Below are 16,259 nucleotides of genomic sequence, written 5' to 3' on the forward strand. Positions count from 1 at the left end.
CGGAAAATGAAAAAGTGATCAGGAAAATGAGAAAACAATGTAAAACCGGTACAAATCCCATATCGATAGATCGCGGTATTGTGACAATTATTCACAGTAAATATGATGCATTTATCGCAACACTTCGCATATCTGTCTGCAAAGCGAGGAGCGCTGTTTATGAATCAAACCAAGGAGTTGTTACTAAGTAAAACCCGTGCATGCGCACATGTGTGTGTTTTAATTTGAATACTATATGTGCTAATTCAAAATGAAAATGACTAGTCTGACAATGATTTAAATTTTTTCATGGCAACGTGACAATAAAAATTTATTTAAATTGTAGTTTCGAGAGAAGAAAGTCTCCTGATGTCTGTAGTGTTTTATAACCATTTAACTTGTACTCTTACTGGATGCAAAGCAGTTAAAATCGCTCGGATGATTTTATTTTATACATGCAAGTCAAACAGGTTTTAAATTCCCTGTGTCTGCATTTTCTGTAAGAAATTATAATGCGTTAAGCGTTTAGAGTATGCAATTGATTTACAAGTCTCTTAAATTTTACATAGGTACATCTAACTCAACCAGATTCGCCACTGAATGAGTTGTTATACCTATTTATGTAAGACAGAAACATGTCTTTGAAGCTAAAGTGAAGAATCCATCGAAGTAAGTATTTTATATTTCAACAACTTTAAACCCGTACCGATAATTACTCAAAATAAGATAATTGTTAGCAGTCAAACTGAGACACCCTCATAGGTTTTTGAAAACAATGTATTTTTTATTACAATCTTACATAGTAGGCAATTAGTAGGCAACGCAGGTAGTTGTAGCCATCTATTGTACTAGTTTAGTGAGAATATTTTATGTGAATTTTCATTATTTTCAAATTTTACAAGATAATTAAAATATTATTATCTTGTATGTGAGACTAAAACCGTCCATTGATTGCCTAGCTTTTTTTCAACAATTTGGTCAAATAATCCAACAACGATATGGAGTGCATCCTGTGCTAGAGAAGTGAAGGACGTGAAATTACGCCTGCTCCCTCCTATAAAAGGGGAAATTTGTCTCACTTCACCACAGCTTCCCGCCCCACCCACTAAACACATTTCAACGAGTTTGATGGCTATTTAGTAATAGCCGAAACAACCCGGTAAATATGACGTGGCTAGAAATGGAGATTTCTAGTAAATCATCACTCTGCTACGTCAATTCAGATGATACAATTTGAAACAGCAAAGCTTCTTTAATATATTTTACCACATTTGTGTTAATTACGTTCCATTTTGATTGGTAGATTTGGCAATCATATAAAATGATTAACAGAGAGCGTTTGTGATAAATTGGTTAATATACTATAAGAATTATATGTTCAGATCCTGATTGGATCACTGGGTTGTGTCTTTTGCCTTGCTTAATTACTTTTCTTTACTCATGGGTGTAACATGGGACTTAAGGTTTTGGTTAAAATCAACAGAGTTTAATGCATGGCTCATCCTATACGATTTCCAAGCCGATACTCTTGGCTTTTTTAGGTAAAACTGTTAAAGGTGAGCACACGTTTATCACTCTAAACTGATGAGGGTGTTATAATTTCTGAACATATTTTACATTTATGACCAGTTGCTACTGAGGACTTACAAACAGACTTACCAGTCTATTCTAAACGTTTTCGCCAATAAATTCGTCCACATTTTAACAGATAGTGGATGACACTTTACTGCAGAACGCGTAAAATGTGCAATCTAACATGTGTAAAGGTGTTATAACATACTTCATTTTATACTGGTTACCGCTTGTTCTCTTATTCACAGAACAAACCGATCGTGGATTTTCCCCAAAAGAACCCGTATTTGGCCCGTCTTTACGCTCCGAGAGCAACTGTTACAATCTGTATATGGGTGCGAAATTAAATTACCTGTGACCAGAGGATTACTGTTGTTACTGTCGTATTGGGGGCTTGTTCTTTATACAAAGAATGTGCTATAAACTTCAACTACAACAATAATTGTTTAGCAGATAGTATGATTAACTTTACGTAATCAATTCTGACCTTTAAGGTAAAAAATTCCAATTAAGGCTTTCAAAGAGCAACATAGAACATTGGTTAACCTGCGATTAAAGAGGCTTGTTTACAAGTGACGAAAAGTTGCGACTTTCTGGACTTAATGCCTTCAAGGTACGGAACATTACGGAAGTTACCACGAATAGCTAATGCTTCGGTTCTCAAGTGAAGGACAACTTTTACCCAATGAAAAATTCTACAAGGGCATAGAGACTACTGTAACATTATTTTGGTGGTGTAGTGTGTGTGTGAGTTAATATGGAAAATATGTTGCTGTATAGGGTGATCAACAACTGGTGAAATCAAGTGAGCCTAGTTGACTCTTTAATGCGCAATGTCATCGTTAATGCATTGATCAACTTTATCTCAGTAGGTGTTTGCGGAAATATGAACATTATCCAAACCAAGACGTTACACCATGAGATAGTTGGTTCAGTTGCAGGCGAAATCTAAAATGTCTTTTTGACATCTTATTTGAAAAAGACTACCAATTGGTTGTGAGGTATTAGACATCAGATCAACACAAAGGATTATTTGTGTTAATTTAAGCCATTTTTAATTAAAAACTGAGACTAATCATGCACATTAACATTCAATTTAAGATAGCATTGCACCGCCATTTCAAAGAAAACATTATTTCTTTGTGTGAAAGCTAACCTTATACTATTTAATTCAGTTTAATACAAATGCTAAAGTGTGTTCGTAATAGATCGTCTGCTATATTCAGAGTATGTGTGAGTGTAACTGTTTGTGTTGTAATTATTCATAATTGGCTATTGATTCAAGCTCTATCCAACAAAGTTAAACATTTAAAATTAAATTATATTTTCCTGCATTAGTTTTTCTTAAATCATTCAAGGGGAAATTTCCCGAATGAAATTCCATCATACAGCATATATAGCTATTCACCATGGAATGATCTTGACCAGTCATTCGTATAGAGTTAGTTAACTTATAATGTGAAAGCAAAAAACTCTTTGATTAGTCAAAGATAACATTTATTACATCCTGATTTTTTTCCCTTTTTGAATAAAAAATCATCTTCAAATAGTTTAGTGATGATATTTATGTGTATTATTCAATACGTTCTGCAGGTTGTCCAAGTTTATTCAATCGTTATGATCGAGGTATATGAAACAAAAATCCGACCATGTTGATTTCCTAGTGTTATTTTCTAATAATTCAATAACAAAGTGGGATGATCCAGCAACTCCGTGGAGTACCTGCCGTGCTAAAGAATGGGGGCGAGAAGCAAACTCTTGCCCCTTCACAATTTATAGAGGGGAATATATCTGTTCCTCCCATGCACCCACCCCCCTCCCACCCACACCCCGAAACATTTTTGCTTCTTTAAACGCCTGCTATGGCAATGGGATCCGATAACATTCTGTGTATATTTTAAATGGCCTGAAGTCGAGGTTTCCTAATTGAAAAATAATTCATTACGAATCAGTAATGAATGTGTGACGCAATTTTATACAATGTGGTGACAGAACACCATGTGATGACTGCCACAAAGCATTAAGAGAACGTCAAAGTGCACAACGTAGTTGCAATAGCTGTCATTTATTGTTATCAATAAAATACAATTAATTAACAATTAAACTAGTCTAGTAACCATGCTCATAAGCATTTAGTTTCAGATGGCGCTGTACCACTATATAACAAGAGGAAGTTATAGAATTCTAACTGCATATTTCTTTAGGTGATAAGAGTAGATAGAGTATGTGTTATTAAATGTTCTTGTTCCTTTCAAGTAGGAGATCGATTGTTATGAGCATATATTACAGAGGACAATATCTCGGTTGGAATGTCTTTATCTGTCTCTTTTATCATCCAGCAATTGGTATTGGAATGACCTTGAACACCTGACCACCTTTCATTGACAGTTATCTGTCGCAATATCCAGTAATTGCAAATCAAACAATAATGAAAACCAATAATATAGTTACGGTGGTCCTGATGGAACAGACGAGTTGCAGACTAACTGCGTTAGTATAACCCGACAACTAGCGAAAAATACAGTTTGTTCGGTTGCTGTGTTGCACCGCATTATTTTTGTTTGTTCTATTGTGAAAAAACATGTTTGGCGGACTAGATGTGATGTGGTTTTTAGGGGGAAATTTGCCAGTTGGCAGGCAGTCCTGGAGGCGGCGAAAATCGCCTTCAAATTGAAGGCGATTTTCGCCGTTTATCTGGGGCTGCCTTTTTTGGACGGTGGTGTGCTGGGGAGGTGTTTTTCGTTTCGCTTCGTGCTGGTCGTCCTTTTGTGGTTTTTTGAATGTTTGAGTGGGGGGGGGGTTGGGCGTTTTGTCTCTGCAGGTTGGTGGGCGTATGTTTTTTTTGGGCTCGCTTGACCTGAGTTTCGTTTGTCAGAATGGGATGGTTCGGTAGTGCCGTTGGCCGTGACGTTTTGTATCCCGCTTGGCGGGTCACGTAAAAAGCACTAGCGAAAAATACAATATTTGGCGTGTTGTCCAGCCACGTGCAGCTCAACAACTGATTACGTTGGGATTCTTCGTCAAAATGCCAATGCATATAATCGCTTCTCGGCCTGTTGGCTAAGATCATGTGTAGTATCTTTTCCCTTTCTAGGGGAATGGTGATACACACCCGACGATGATCACACAGTCACAATATCGATGCAAGGGGACTGAGGTTGAGAGCGGATCAGTTGTTCAGTAGTTTGGTAGTTTGGTTTTCGTGCCCAGGTTCTTTCCTGGGTGAATGTTCTTAAAAGTATGCATGTAATAGCTTGTAACATACAATTCGCCTGTATCGAGAAGAATATGGTATCGATGATTGTTCAATTTAACAACTAATTGCAAGATTGCTTGGTGGTGAATGAGATGGCGTAGCCTGCAGTAAAATAACAACCAGTTATAATCAGTTTGTCGGATTGTCGAGACCTGTTTCCTAGGGCCGTTGTTATTCTGTTTTGGGGTTTTAGAGGCCTACGGACGGTCCGACCGTTTTTACTTTTGTACTTGATTCGTGTTCAGTTCGGTGAGTGTCTGCAAAGGGGGGGGGGGGGGTTCAGTTGGATGTGTGTGGTAATTGTTTGTTGCTGATAGTTTAGTTAAAGTACGGGTAGGGTTTGGTATTGAAAGCATTTAAGCCGTGACGTTTTGAATTCCTCTGGGCGGATCACGTAAACTGCAGAGTAAAGTTACAACCAATAACGATCGGTTCCGAACCACTGGGAGTACCACATAACGTAATTACCCCATAAGTGAGAATATCAGTATATGGGCCGGGAAGCTTGGCCTCGTATGAGTTGTAATAATTCTGACCAAAGTCGTTCATGAGGTTTACATTTTGGACATCTTACGATGTTTTTAATATATGAAAGCTATTAGTTTGGTCCCCTTATTATGTACATAAGATAGTATACTATAGTAGTTATTTTTTTCTTGCTCGCTGTAGCGTGGTTTGCACTGCCGTAGGTGATATAGGTAGGGTGGGCGGGGCGAGGTAATTTTTGCATTCAAAGAATATTTATTTCTTCTTCATTTTTTTAATTCTCCTCTACATGTTTCCTTTAAACTTTTCTCAGCAGCCCTAGTCACCTCAATCAATTAGCATATTATTTGATGTACCCTGCATAATTTTATTCATTTATTTTTATCTATATTCATGTAATCTCTCTTGAGTAAGTTTATGTCTTCGTTTTTATTGATTAAGTGATTGAAATAAAATAAAATTAGATTAAAAACTTGAATTGTACTGAGTTTTAACGGTCAATACCGCAGTACAAATTGACCAAAACTAGCGACTATCTTTTGTTTGTGTAACTAAGTGATACCGGGTTGGTTATCTGAATTAATCAGGTTGTTATTTCAAGTTACCGTCAATTCGTCTCTTCCACCCCCTTTCTACTCAGTTCCGACGGTGGCGAGGGGAAGGTTAACGCTGCATATCCAATGCTCTAATGCCGTAATGGTATTTCCATACTGTGTGTATGGAAATGATTTTCAGCAAACATGGATTACTTTAGTAAACAACCCCCAGCATCAAAAGGTTTAAGGAAATAATTGCTCTATTTAGGAGACATGTGGGTTGAATTCAGTGTCAGGGGGCTGCCATTTTGATGAGATATAGGAGTATAAGAGATGACAGTCATTGCGGTTCATTGTTAGGGGCGAATATTCGCCGTCCAATTTCGTTTATTCTTTTTACCACCTTTACTTTTCTATTCATTTTACGCAACTAAGAACCTTGGCGGTTGAGGGACTAGTGTATTCAGCCACCGCCCCAGACGGTATGTCTGAGACGCGAAAAACACATTCCATACTTGTCTTACGTTTTCGAGAGATTATCCCAGCACCAAGATGATACCAGAGAATGGAATCATTGTCAAAGATCTTTATATTTTATTCTTATAGATTCTTATAGATGAAAAGCATTTCAAATGCCCTCGATTTTTACATTGCAAACTTTTTAAAATAAGGTCTATGAAACTGAAATGTCGCCCTCACATTCAAGAGAAAGTTATCTCTTGTTTCTGAATGACAAGTTGTGGTCTTTAAGTTCCTACGTGTAAAATGCTACTTGTATTCTGTCATTAACAAAACGTCCTTTGGGCTATTCTTACAAAGTTAATCAAAGATAGTTTTCACGTACCCAAAACAAGTACCTAATATTTGTGAGCGATAAGTGACACGCATTCCTTACGATTGGCCAATGTTATTATAATATGTGTATTTAAAGACATTGATTATACACGTTGTTGATTCTTATTATTATTTTAACATGTCTTTTTAATACCTCACAGTTGTTTATTGGTATATTTTCAAAGTTGGTGAGCCAGTTGAGTTGGCCCTCTCATTTATTATAATATCACTTTCTACCCCAACACCATCTATCAGAATAGCTGCTACCTCACATGTTATACCTTTATTAAATCTTACAACTCTTGTGTCTGCTTCCTGATTAAGGGTTAAACTGTAACCATCTACCGCCCCTTACCCCGGTTGGTTTCCAGACAGGTTCCCCCTACTAGGCGTTGGCGGCGTTACGGTGGAATTCTATTTCTGGTGTGGACCGAATCTAGATATCTGTTATTAACCGCTTTGAACATACTATGGTGTACAGCCGGCTACGTAGTCACCTCCGGACGAGAACATCCCTGATGTCTACGTGCCGGTTAGACCGAGATCCTGGGGAGCGATGCAACCAACGAAAGATCAAAACGGGTCTGGCCGGGGAGATAAAGGGGACAATGACAGATTGGCTGACTTTCCTGTGAATCCAGAGGCTCTGAGGGAGGATTACGTAGTTTGGTTTGAAGTATTATTGGAGCTAATTTGTTGGGATGACAGAACAAGGGCCTTACACTTAATTTAACGACAAGTCTGTAGGGCCCAGACTATGATGTCTTAGCTGATCTCGATGCGGCGAAGAGTAGGAGATTTGAGTCTCACGGATGTGCTCGACCAATAGTAATAAATAAAATAATATTTGCTTTTTATATAGCGCTTCATACCAGCGATAAGTCTCAAAGCGCTTTACAGAAGTTATATTTATCCCTGGTCAATGATAACCTGTCCCAGTCGGTTACCTCAAAGGTTCCCATTTATCCCCTGGGCGGAGAGAGGCAAGTGAGATAACCCTGAACCCCATAAGGTCAAACAGAATCCAAAGAGAGCGTCAAATTGTTGTGTAACGATAGACGTATTCATTTTTTAATAGCATTTGAAAAGCAACGTATGACACAACGTATGAACTAGGCAGGAATCGAACTAGCAATCCTTAGCCAAGCTTGTGGGAGTGGTTTCAGACCTGGACCAACGGGAGACAGTTCATGGTCGGTAGGACAGGGCTCTGAGTTATATGGGATGGACCCTCCGGTTTGTTCTGTTTCTGTGTAGCACCGTGTTTTTTTTGTCTGTGATGTTTTGTAAAAAACTTATTTTGTGGAATAGATGCAATATAGTTTTAAGGGGAAAATTTGCAAGTTGATAGGCAGTACTGGAGGTGTGGCCTTCGCCTTCAGGTTGCAGGCGATTTTCGCCGTCTATTTGGGGCTGCCTTTTTGTTTTGCTGCGTGCTGGTCTTCCTTTTGTGATTTTTTAATGTTCGAGTGGGTGGTTGGGGGTTTGTCTCTGCTGGTGGGCGTATTTACTTTTTTTTGGCTCGCTTGACTTGAGTTTGTTTGTCAGATTGTGCTGGTTGGGTAGTGCCGTTTGGCCGTGACGTGTTGGATCCCACAGGGCAGGTCACGTTAAAAGCGCATTTAGTCATTTTTTACAGTTCATACAGGGACGTGCGTTTACGGGGGGGGGGGAGGGCGGGATTTATAGAGGTTATTTCGTTTTCGGTCTGATGCAAGATGAGTACTTCTCCCTATGTAACATATACAATGAGAATAAGATGAGATATTTTACCTTTATTAATATTAAAAATCTGGTGTCTGCTTCCTGGTTTAGAGTTAATCTGTACCCGTCCCCCACCTACCGCCCCTTCCCTCCGGCTGGTTTCGAGACAGGTTTTCCACTACTAGACGTCGGCGGCGTTTCATTGGTGGAAGCGATGGGATTCTATTTCTGGCGTGGACCGAATCTAGATGTCTGGTACCAACCGCTGTGAACAGCCGGCTACGTAGTCACCGCCGTACGAGAACATCCCTGATGTGTACGTGCCGGTTAGACCGAGATCCTGGGGAGGGATGCAAGCAACAAAAGATCAAGACGAGCCTGGCCGGGGAGATAAATGGGACGGTGATAGATTGACTGACTTTCCTGTGAGTCCAGAGTCTCTGAGGGACAAAAAATGTGGCTCAACGGCAGACAGAACTAAAACCGCCTTCCGGTGGTAAAGCAAAATTATAAGAGGCCAACTGAATAAGATGGCTTGACGGCAGGTGGATGGCAACCAGCTAGCATAGAACAACCGTGGGATAGTCCAAAGGAAGAGACTGTGATGCAGCCGCCGAAAAGGTCTTATGAAAGTGTTCCAGTTTTTGGCCGGAGTGTTTCTTAGAACAAACGAATTGCGACCTGGTATGACATTAGGGTATCCATGAAAAAGGGAGTAATCGGAGGTTGTCTATAATGATTGAACACCAGTTGGCAAAGAATGTGGCACCCGCAGTTTGAGCCAAGGCTCTCATTTCGAGTGCTTCAAGAGTAACATCGCCCTCAATTTATGGTTCAACACCCTGGGAGGATTACGTAGTTTGGTTTGTCGTAATATGAGAGCTAAACTGTTGGAACGGCAGAACAAGGGCGTTAACTTACGACTTAACGACATGCCAGCAGGGCCCAGACCAGGATGTACTTGCTGATCTCGATGCAGCGAAGAGTAGGAGATTTGAGTCTCTCACGGATTTACTCGAACAATAATAAAAGATAATATAACATTTGCTTTTTATATAGCGCTTTATACCAGCGATAAGTCTCGAAGCGCTTTAAGCACGTTATATTATCCCTGGTCAATGATGCTTGTCCCAGAGACAATACCTCCAGTCGGCATCAGTTATATACTGCGCCCAATGACAAGTTACCTCAAAGGTACCAATTTAACACCTGGGTGGAGAGAGGCAAGTGAGATAAAGCATCTGCCCAAGGACACAGCGTAATGAACTAGGCAGGAATCGAACCAGCATTCCTTGGATCACGAGTCCGACGCCTTAGCCAATTGGCCACCACACTCCACCAAAGGTTCGGGACAGCTAACCAAATGGACATATTCAGAACGCTATTACGATAAAGGACCCGACAACAAAGGGAGAGTTGTCCAGAACTGGCGATGATATACAACAATTTCTCGCGTGCTCAATCTAATGCCTTCATTGGGATGAAAGAGACCCTAGCAAAAGAGTTCTTCATAAATACCATTAGTGACAGTAGATGGAAAATACCCAAGAACCTTGATGAACAGTGAGCAATAAATGTTGGAACTGTAGAGAGATGGGCCATTTTCGGAGGGACTGTCCCTAACCCAACCCCCAAACCCCTCCCTCCCTGAAAGAGGTTACCTGCAGAGGAGGAATAGAAACAGGAAAGTCGGTATTGTAGGACAAAGATGGACTAGTCCACATCGTAATCCAGTCGATGTACCACTCTCATGGAAGAGGTTACGGTCTGTGGGTACGAATTTGGTTTTTTACTTTAATTTAGAGCTGGAGGGTGTCGAAGTGAGCATACTTTTTACTTGACCCGCCCTGGGGAACTAAAAACGTCACGATCAAACGGCACTGAAATACTAACCCCTCTCATAAACAAAACTCACAACTCAAGCAACCCAAAACAAGGCCGACCGACGGAGACAAACAACCGACAACCCCCCCCCCCCCCGATCATTAAAAAAGGCACAAACGGACGGCCAGCCCATATCAAAACAAAACGCCCCTCCCCTTGCACCCCAGCGCCCGTAAAAGGCAGCACCAGATAAACGGCGAAAATCAACTTCAACCTGAAGACAGATGTCACGGTTCACCGCCTCCAGGACTGCCTGCCCATTCGGTCGGTCAGGGCCTGAAATCAATCCCACAACTTGAAAACGAAGGAACAATGGAAAAAAAAAAACATGACCAGCTCTCTCTAGGCTGTTACAGCCGCTGCTCGGGCACATCCCTTAACCAACCGCCAATGATACCATTTCATATTGGTCACCAAGGCACCGTGTGCGATTCTCTAAGCAAGATCGAGGAGCCTGCAACTATTCAGCCTTGATATGCACCGCACGCCATACCTCGGTGGAATGACGACCATGTTCGAATATTGCATTAATCGACCTGTTTCTCAAGGAACTGAGCACAAGGTCCGGCCGTGACAGTTCAACGGGGGGGGGGGGGCAACTCCTTAAGGGTGGAACAAATGACACGCACTACTCTGCTCGGGGTATTACTATGCGGTGCTGTGTTGTTAAACAGGGCCGGTGCCCTATCGACACAAGTGCAACCCTCCCAAAAACGTAGACAAAACAAGGCAACCCTGGGTCTTCTACCACTACAAAAAAATTGCTTAAATAACAAAAAAAAGGCGATTCACTTTCCAGATGAATCACCTCCAACCCACCAGATTGCTCAGCTAGACTGCTGCATTCCAGTTGTAAGTTAAGGATTAACAAACAACATTCATAGACGGACGGTGGATAATTTAACTTCACAAAAAGGTGACGTTTTATCCTGAAATTTCAGTAGATACATTAATTTTGGAAGAAATATTTGCCGTTCTTGAATATTAAAAGGTAATGTCTGGACAGAGAAAGTCACATTCTACATAAACAAACATTTGGTCTGACATTTGGTAATAGGTAGATAGCGTTCCAGGAAAACAAAATTGAACCACTTCAGAACTTTCGACTTTTATAAGTATAATTTTACTTATCCAACCTAATCAACCACATTGTTAATATAATTTAAATAATCAATGGCATTGAAAAAGTTAATTAAATTTAACTTAAACATTTGCTTTATCTCAAATATATACGTTATAGCCTTTTATTAATGGTTTCAAAAATACTAATAGTATCAAATAAATCACTATTTGTTAAATGTGATGTAATAACAGCAACCGTTGTTCGGTTTGTGAAGTAGTTGATGACCTATCAAGAGAAGAAGTTATATTTAGCACAAATTAATCAAATTAGGAATTGGATGAAGTATGTATTCATATATTTCGTGCATGGAAAAGTACAATACTTTCTTCCTACGCACAATGGTTTAAGTTTTCAAAAGCATACAGTCATTGTGAAACTCGCAATGGTATTATAAACTTACTAATGTTTTTGTTACTCCTTTCGTAACTGCCGAGCTGTCTGGAATGTGTTGAAAAGAATCCCTACAAAGAAAAATCTCCTAAAAAGAGAATAATAATATAACAGTGTGCTTGGTTTCGTTCTTGTACATTGTTTGAAATTGAAGGATTCAAAAACAAACAATGAATGAAGTGACTTCATCCACGAATCAAAGCAACTATTCAACTCGCAAGTCTTTATGTAGGAAATACAGAAGAGAAATTACACTTCTAGGTTTTACTTTCACAATTGAAAGCATGGTAAGTTGTAAAAAGTGGCAATTACAGTTTCTCGAGAACGATATTAATAAGCATTCTTTGTAATAACTTTCTATAGTTTATATTAACTTTATTAAATTTGTATTAAATTGTGTAGATGCCTTTCAAATGCTTTTAACAAATGAATACGTCGATCGTTACACAACACTTTTAAGCTCTGTTTGGATTCTGTTTGACCTTATAGGGTTCAGGGTTATAGGGTTAAGAATCTTAATGTTATGATAGTATTCATTGATCGTAATAGCATTAAACTTATATTCGTGACACAAAAATACCAGTTATAAGAAGAAAATGGCTAATGATCTTTTTTTCACACACAACAACATGCCTTACCTAAATATGGTCAAACTTGTCCTTCAAAGGTATGAAAAAATCCCTTTGTTTCTGTGGAAAACTTTATATTTTTCAAATTGTGCCAGCAATTAGTATGGACAAAATAAATTATGACAACTTAAGAGAGAAAAAAATATAAACATTAAGACAGGAGCTATAGTGCAGTACATCTACCATATAGTTGTTAATATTACACTCACGAATGTTACAGCAATAAAATATGCGAACACTGAACAAGAAATTTTAATAAAGAATGTTGTTTTCTTGTTTTCTTTAGTATTCCGTATTAGTATTTAGTACAACGAAATGAAACCGACTTTATTTGTGTTCCACAGTCTGCGAATACCCGGATTTTCCTTAAATAAGTGTTACCATGATCACAAACAGCTCTTAGCTCTTTACTGAAATGTATCCATAACAATAACGGTTTTAAAGCGTCACATTTGTTTCTCAATCTTCCAATTAAGCTCTGCTGCCCTCTCTTCTCACGTTGACAGCAGCAAGTGTGTACCAGCTAATCATTTCCCTGTGTATTATTGTAGACTGTAGAGATAGAGAAGGTGTAGGTATGGTTTCAATTTGTCCGAAAATGTAACTGTCTTCCTATGTTTGACGTAATGCTTTTTTTTTTGGCATTATGTGCAACATCGAATACTTTTTGTTGAAAAATTGAACGACCTTTAACTTGAATCTCAGTTAATGTTGAAAGGAAGACAAACATCGATTCTTTAGAGCAACCACTGTTTTGTAATGTTTCCTATTTTGTTTACATTTTGGCTGATAACCTTGATTGGTTGAGTGTCCTTTAAAAGGTTTAGAATGTTCCAACAGATTGAGTGCATCACAAGAGAGACTTTGAAGCGAAATGGAAGAAAGCAGCAAAGTCCAAGTCTAATCCTAACATCGCCCATGTCACATGAACAGATTTATTATTCTTAAATTTCCAGAAAACCTGAAAGGTAATTGTTATACATTTTTGGGTTTTACGTGCTATTTGTATGCTAGGCAAACTATCGGCATTGACCACTACACTGCCAAGGAATACTACGAGAACGCCAACAAATTGCAATATGCTCGAAAATTCATGATAGCTCGACTGTACGAAGTACGTTCTTCGCCACAAGGACACTACAAAAAGGGTTCACGTGAGAGGTGAAATTGTATGGAGAAATGCCAAATTGTTTCTAAAAGTTTTATTAAATATTGCTTATTGAGATATTCTCATTTGTATATTGTTTTATAATATGAGTTATAGCAAATTATTGCGCATATCTAAACGAAATTTGTAAGGCTAACAGCAGGGAAATTGAGAAGTGAAATTGTGTGGAGAAATGCCAAATTGTTTCTAAATGTTTTATTAGATATTGCTTATTGAGATATTCTCATTTGTATATTGTTTTATAATATGAGTTATAGCAAATTATTGCGCATATCTAAACGAAATTTATAAGGCTAACAGCAGGGTTTGGAAGTGGGCTGATATTTTTTTGTGACGGTGGGCTCAGCAAAGGGAATAATGTAGCAGTTCTTTTCATTATTTGTTAAGTAATATTAGAGATATATCGCTTTTCACTTACAAGCTACAATGACTGCATGAATTGCATTACCGAAAGCGTGGGCGTGTTTGCTTTGTTGGCTCGCATGACTTGATTTTTCTTTGTCAGAGCGGTCTGGTTGGATAGTGCCGTGTGGACGTGACGTTTTGGTTCCCGGAGGGCGGACTGATCACGTAAAAAGCACTACATTACTGCAAGCTTTTTTCTTGTGTTAAACATATGTTCAGTTTGCAGGTGTACGCACTGTCTAAGGGTGTGGTAGAGGGCATAGAGAAAATAATATTTTACAATAATCCATTTTGAATTAAGTATTACCGTATTTAGCATCAGTGTTTATACACATAAAAAATACCAATAGCATTTTACACTAATTGATGGTACTAAATATTTTCTTCTGCCTAAGAACAAATTTGGTAGTAACTGGCATACTTATATGTAAAGAAACTACCACGGTAAATACGTGATATATAAGACAATGGCTGAAAAGGAAATTACACACTGTTATTAACAACTTCTCAAAAAATGATTGAAAGGTCCCTATTGTAAATTTTTCTCTTACATGTTTAATGTTTTTAAATGTTGGGATTGCAGTTGCTTTCATACTCATCCTTTCATACTCATACTTCGGACACTTCACCTATCCCAATCTGCTGTAACAGGCGCACTCGAGGAGCTATGTGGTCTATGCATATCATGGAGCCATTCAGAAACGGGTAACAATTATATGGTTTAAAATACCCCAGGAGCGTCCATGAGTATGTTCAGACGAGATCAAAAGTATCATGTCATATGCCCACATACGTTGTCATTGAAAACTGCTAACACTCGATCATATAAAGCCGTTCGTTAAGAAATATTCTTCCTAATATGTACCCTGAATCGTTTCCATCTACCACCTATCTGCTCTCGGCTGTCTACAAACTTCAGTTTCATAAGCTGCAACATATCAATCAGAAAATTTTTTGTTTGCATTGTTTCTTGCAAATATGTTCGCACTAGTTCATAAACATAACAAGTGCCATCAATAACTAAATTCTGAACTGTTTGAAATTAAGTCTAGTAAAACTTTAACATCGCCGTCACTTCAGGGGAGAATCATCGCTTGTTTGAAAATGAAAAGCTTTGGTCTTTAGGTCCCTGAAATGCTGCTTTGAATATTTGGCCTATTTTAACAGTAACACTTTATGTTAATAGTCGCCATATACCATATGAACAAAAGGTAACACCCTCTGTCTGTCATTGGTCAATCGTATTATTATTAAATATGTGTTTTAAGATATTGTATAAACACGTAGTTAATACACACGTAGTTTCTATCACTACGTGAACGGGTTTTTTTTCAAGGACTCTCAGTTTAGGGATAAAAAATGTAGTGAAAAAAATTCTACCGCATGTTTCACAATATCTACTAAATGTCTCTTTATAAAGGGATGATTTTTATATTTCTTTCCTGAATGTTCTTTATACTTGTTGATCATTGGGTTACACGGACAGTTTCTGTATGCTGTGTGAATGATGTAATTTTAATCCCCCACTACTTATCCTTTTGTGTTTTTTTTTTAATGTTTCAGTGGGTGGTTGGGGTATTTTTCTCTGCAGGTCGGTGGGCGCATTTCCTTTTTTTTGGTTCGCTTGACTCAAGTTTTGTTTATTGGAATAGGATGGTTGGGTAGTGCCGTTTGGCCGTGACGTTTTGGATCCCGCAGGGCGGGTCACGTAAACAGCACTTATCCTTTAACGCTACCCAAGCATCTATCATCAATTTCGGGGTTTTTCAGCTCCCATCATTCAAGATATTTATAATGAATCATGTCTTCCAGAGTTCCTACTCTCTATGAACATTCAAAGTGCTTTTTACGTGACCCGTCGAACGGGATACAAAACGTCACGGCCAAACGGCACTACCAAACCACCCCATTCTTACAAACGAAACTCAGGTCCAGCGAGCCAAAAAAAAAAGTACATACGCCCACCGCCTGTAGAGACAAAACGCCCAACCACCCACTGAAATATTCAAAAACCACAAAAGGACGACCAGCACGCAGCGAAACAAAACAGCCTTCCCCAGCACACCACCGTCCAAAAAAGGCAGCCCCAGATAAACGGCGAAAATCGCCCTCAACTTGAAGGCGAATATCAGACTTCACCGCCTCCAGGACCGCCTGCCAACTGGCAAATTTCCCCCTAAAAACAACATCACATCTATTCCTCCAAATAAATTTTTTTTTAGAACAGAACAAACATAAATAATACGCTGCAACACAGCAACAGAACAAATTGGAGGATCTAATCCATATAAAA

General features: G+C 38.8%; 1 protein-coding gene, 1 long non-coding RNA gene and 1 pseudogene across 2 annotated transcripts in view; 1 reads left to right on the top strand and 2 right to left on the bottom strand.

Annotated features, from left to right (window-relative positions):
- Positions 1-16,259, bottom strand: part of LOC139975693 (uncharacterized) — a 153,413-nt gene that overhangs the window by 61,314 nt on the left and 75,840 nt on the right. The gene's annotated exons all lie outside the window — the stretch shown is intronic.
- LOC139976588 (U2 spliceosomal RNA) lies at positions 4,592-4,690 on the top strand (annotated as a pseudogene).
- The window catches only part of LOC139975689 (uncharacterized), a 53,856-nt gene continuing 50,302 nt past the window's right edge, over positions 12,706-16,259 (bottom strand). The window contains exon 5 of the mRNA XM_071983799.1: positions 12,706-12,945. The gene's annotated coding sequence lies outside the window, so the exon portion shown is untranslated. The remainder of the gene's footprint in view (positions 12,946-16,259) is intronic.

Source organism: Apostichopus japonicus, chromosome 11 (genome assembly GCF_037975245.1).
Source record: "Apostichopus japonicus isolate 1M-3 chromosome 11, ASM3797524v1, whole genome shotgun sequence".
NCBI lineage: Eukaryota > Metazoa > Echinodermata > Holothuroidea > Aspidochirotida > Stichopodidae > Apostichopus > Apostichopus japonicus.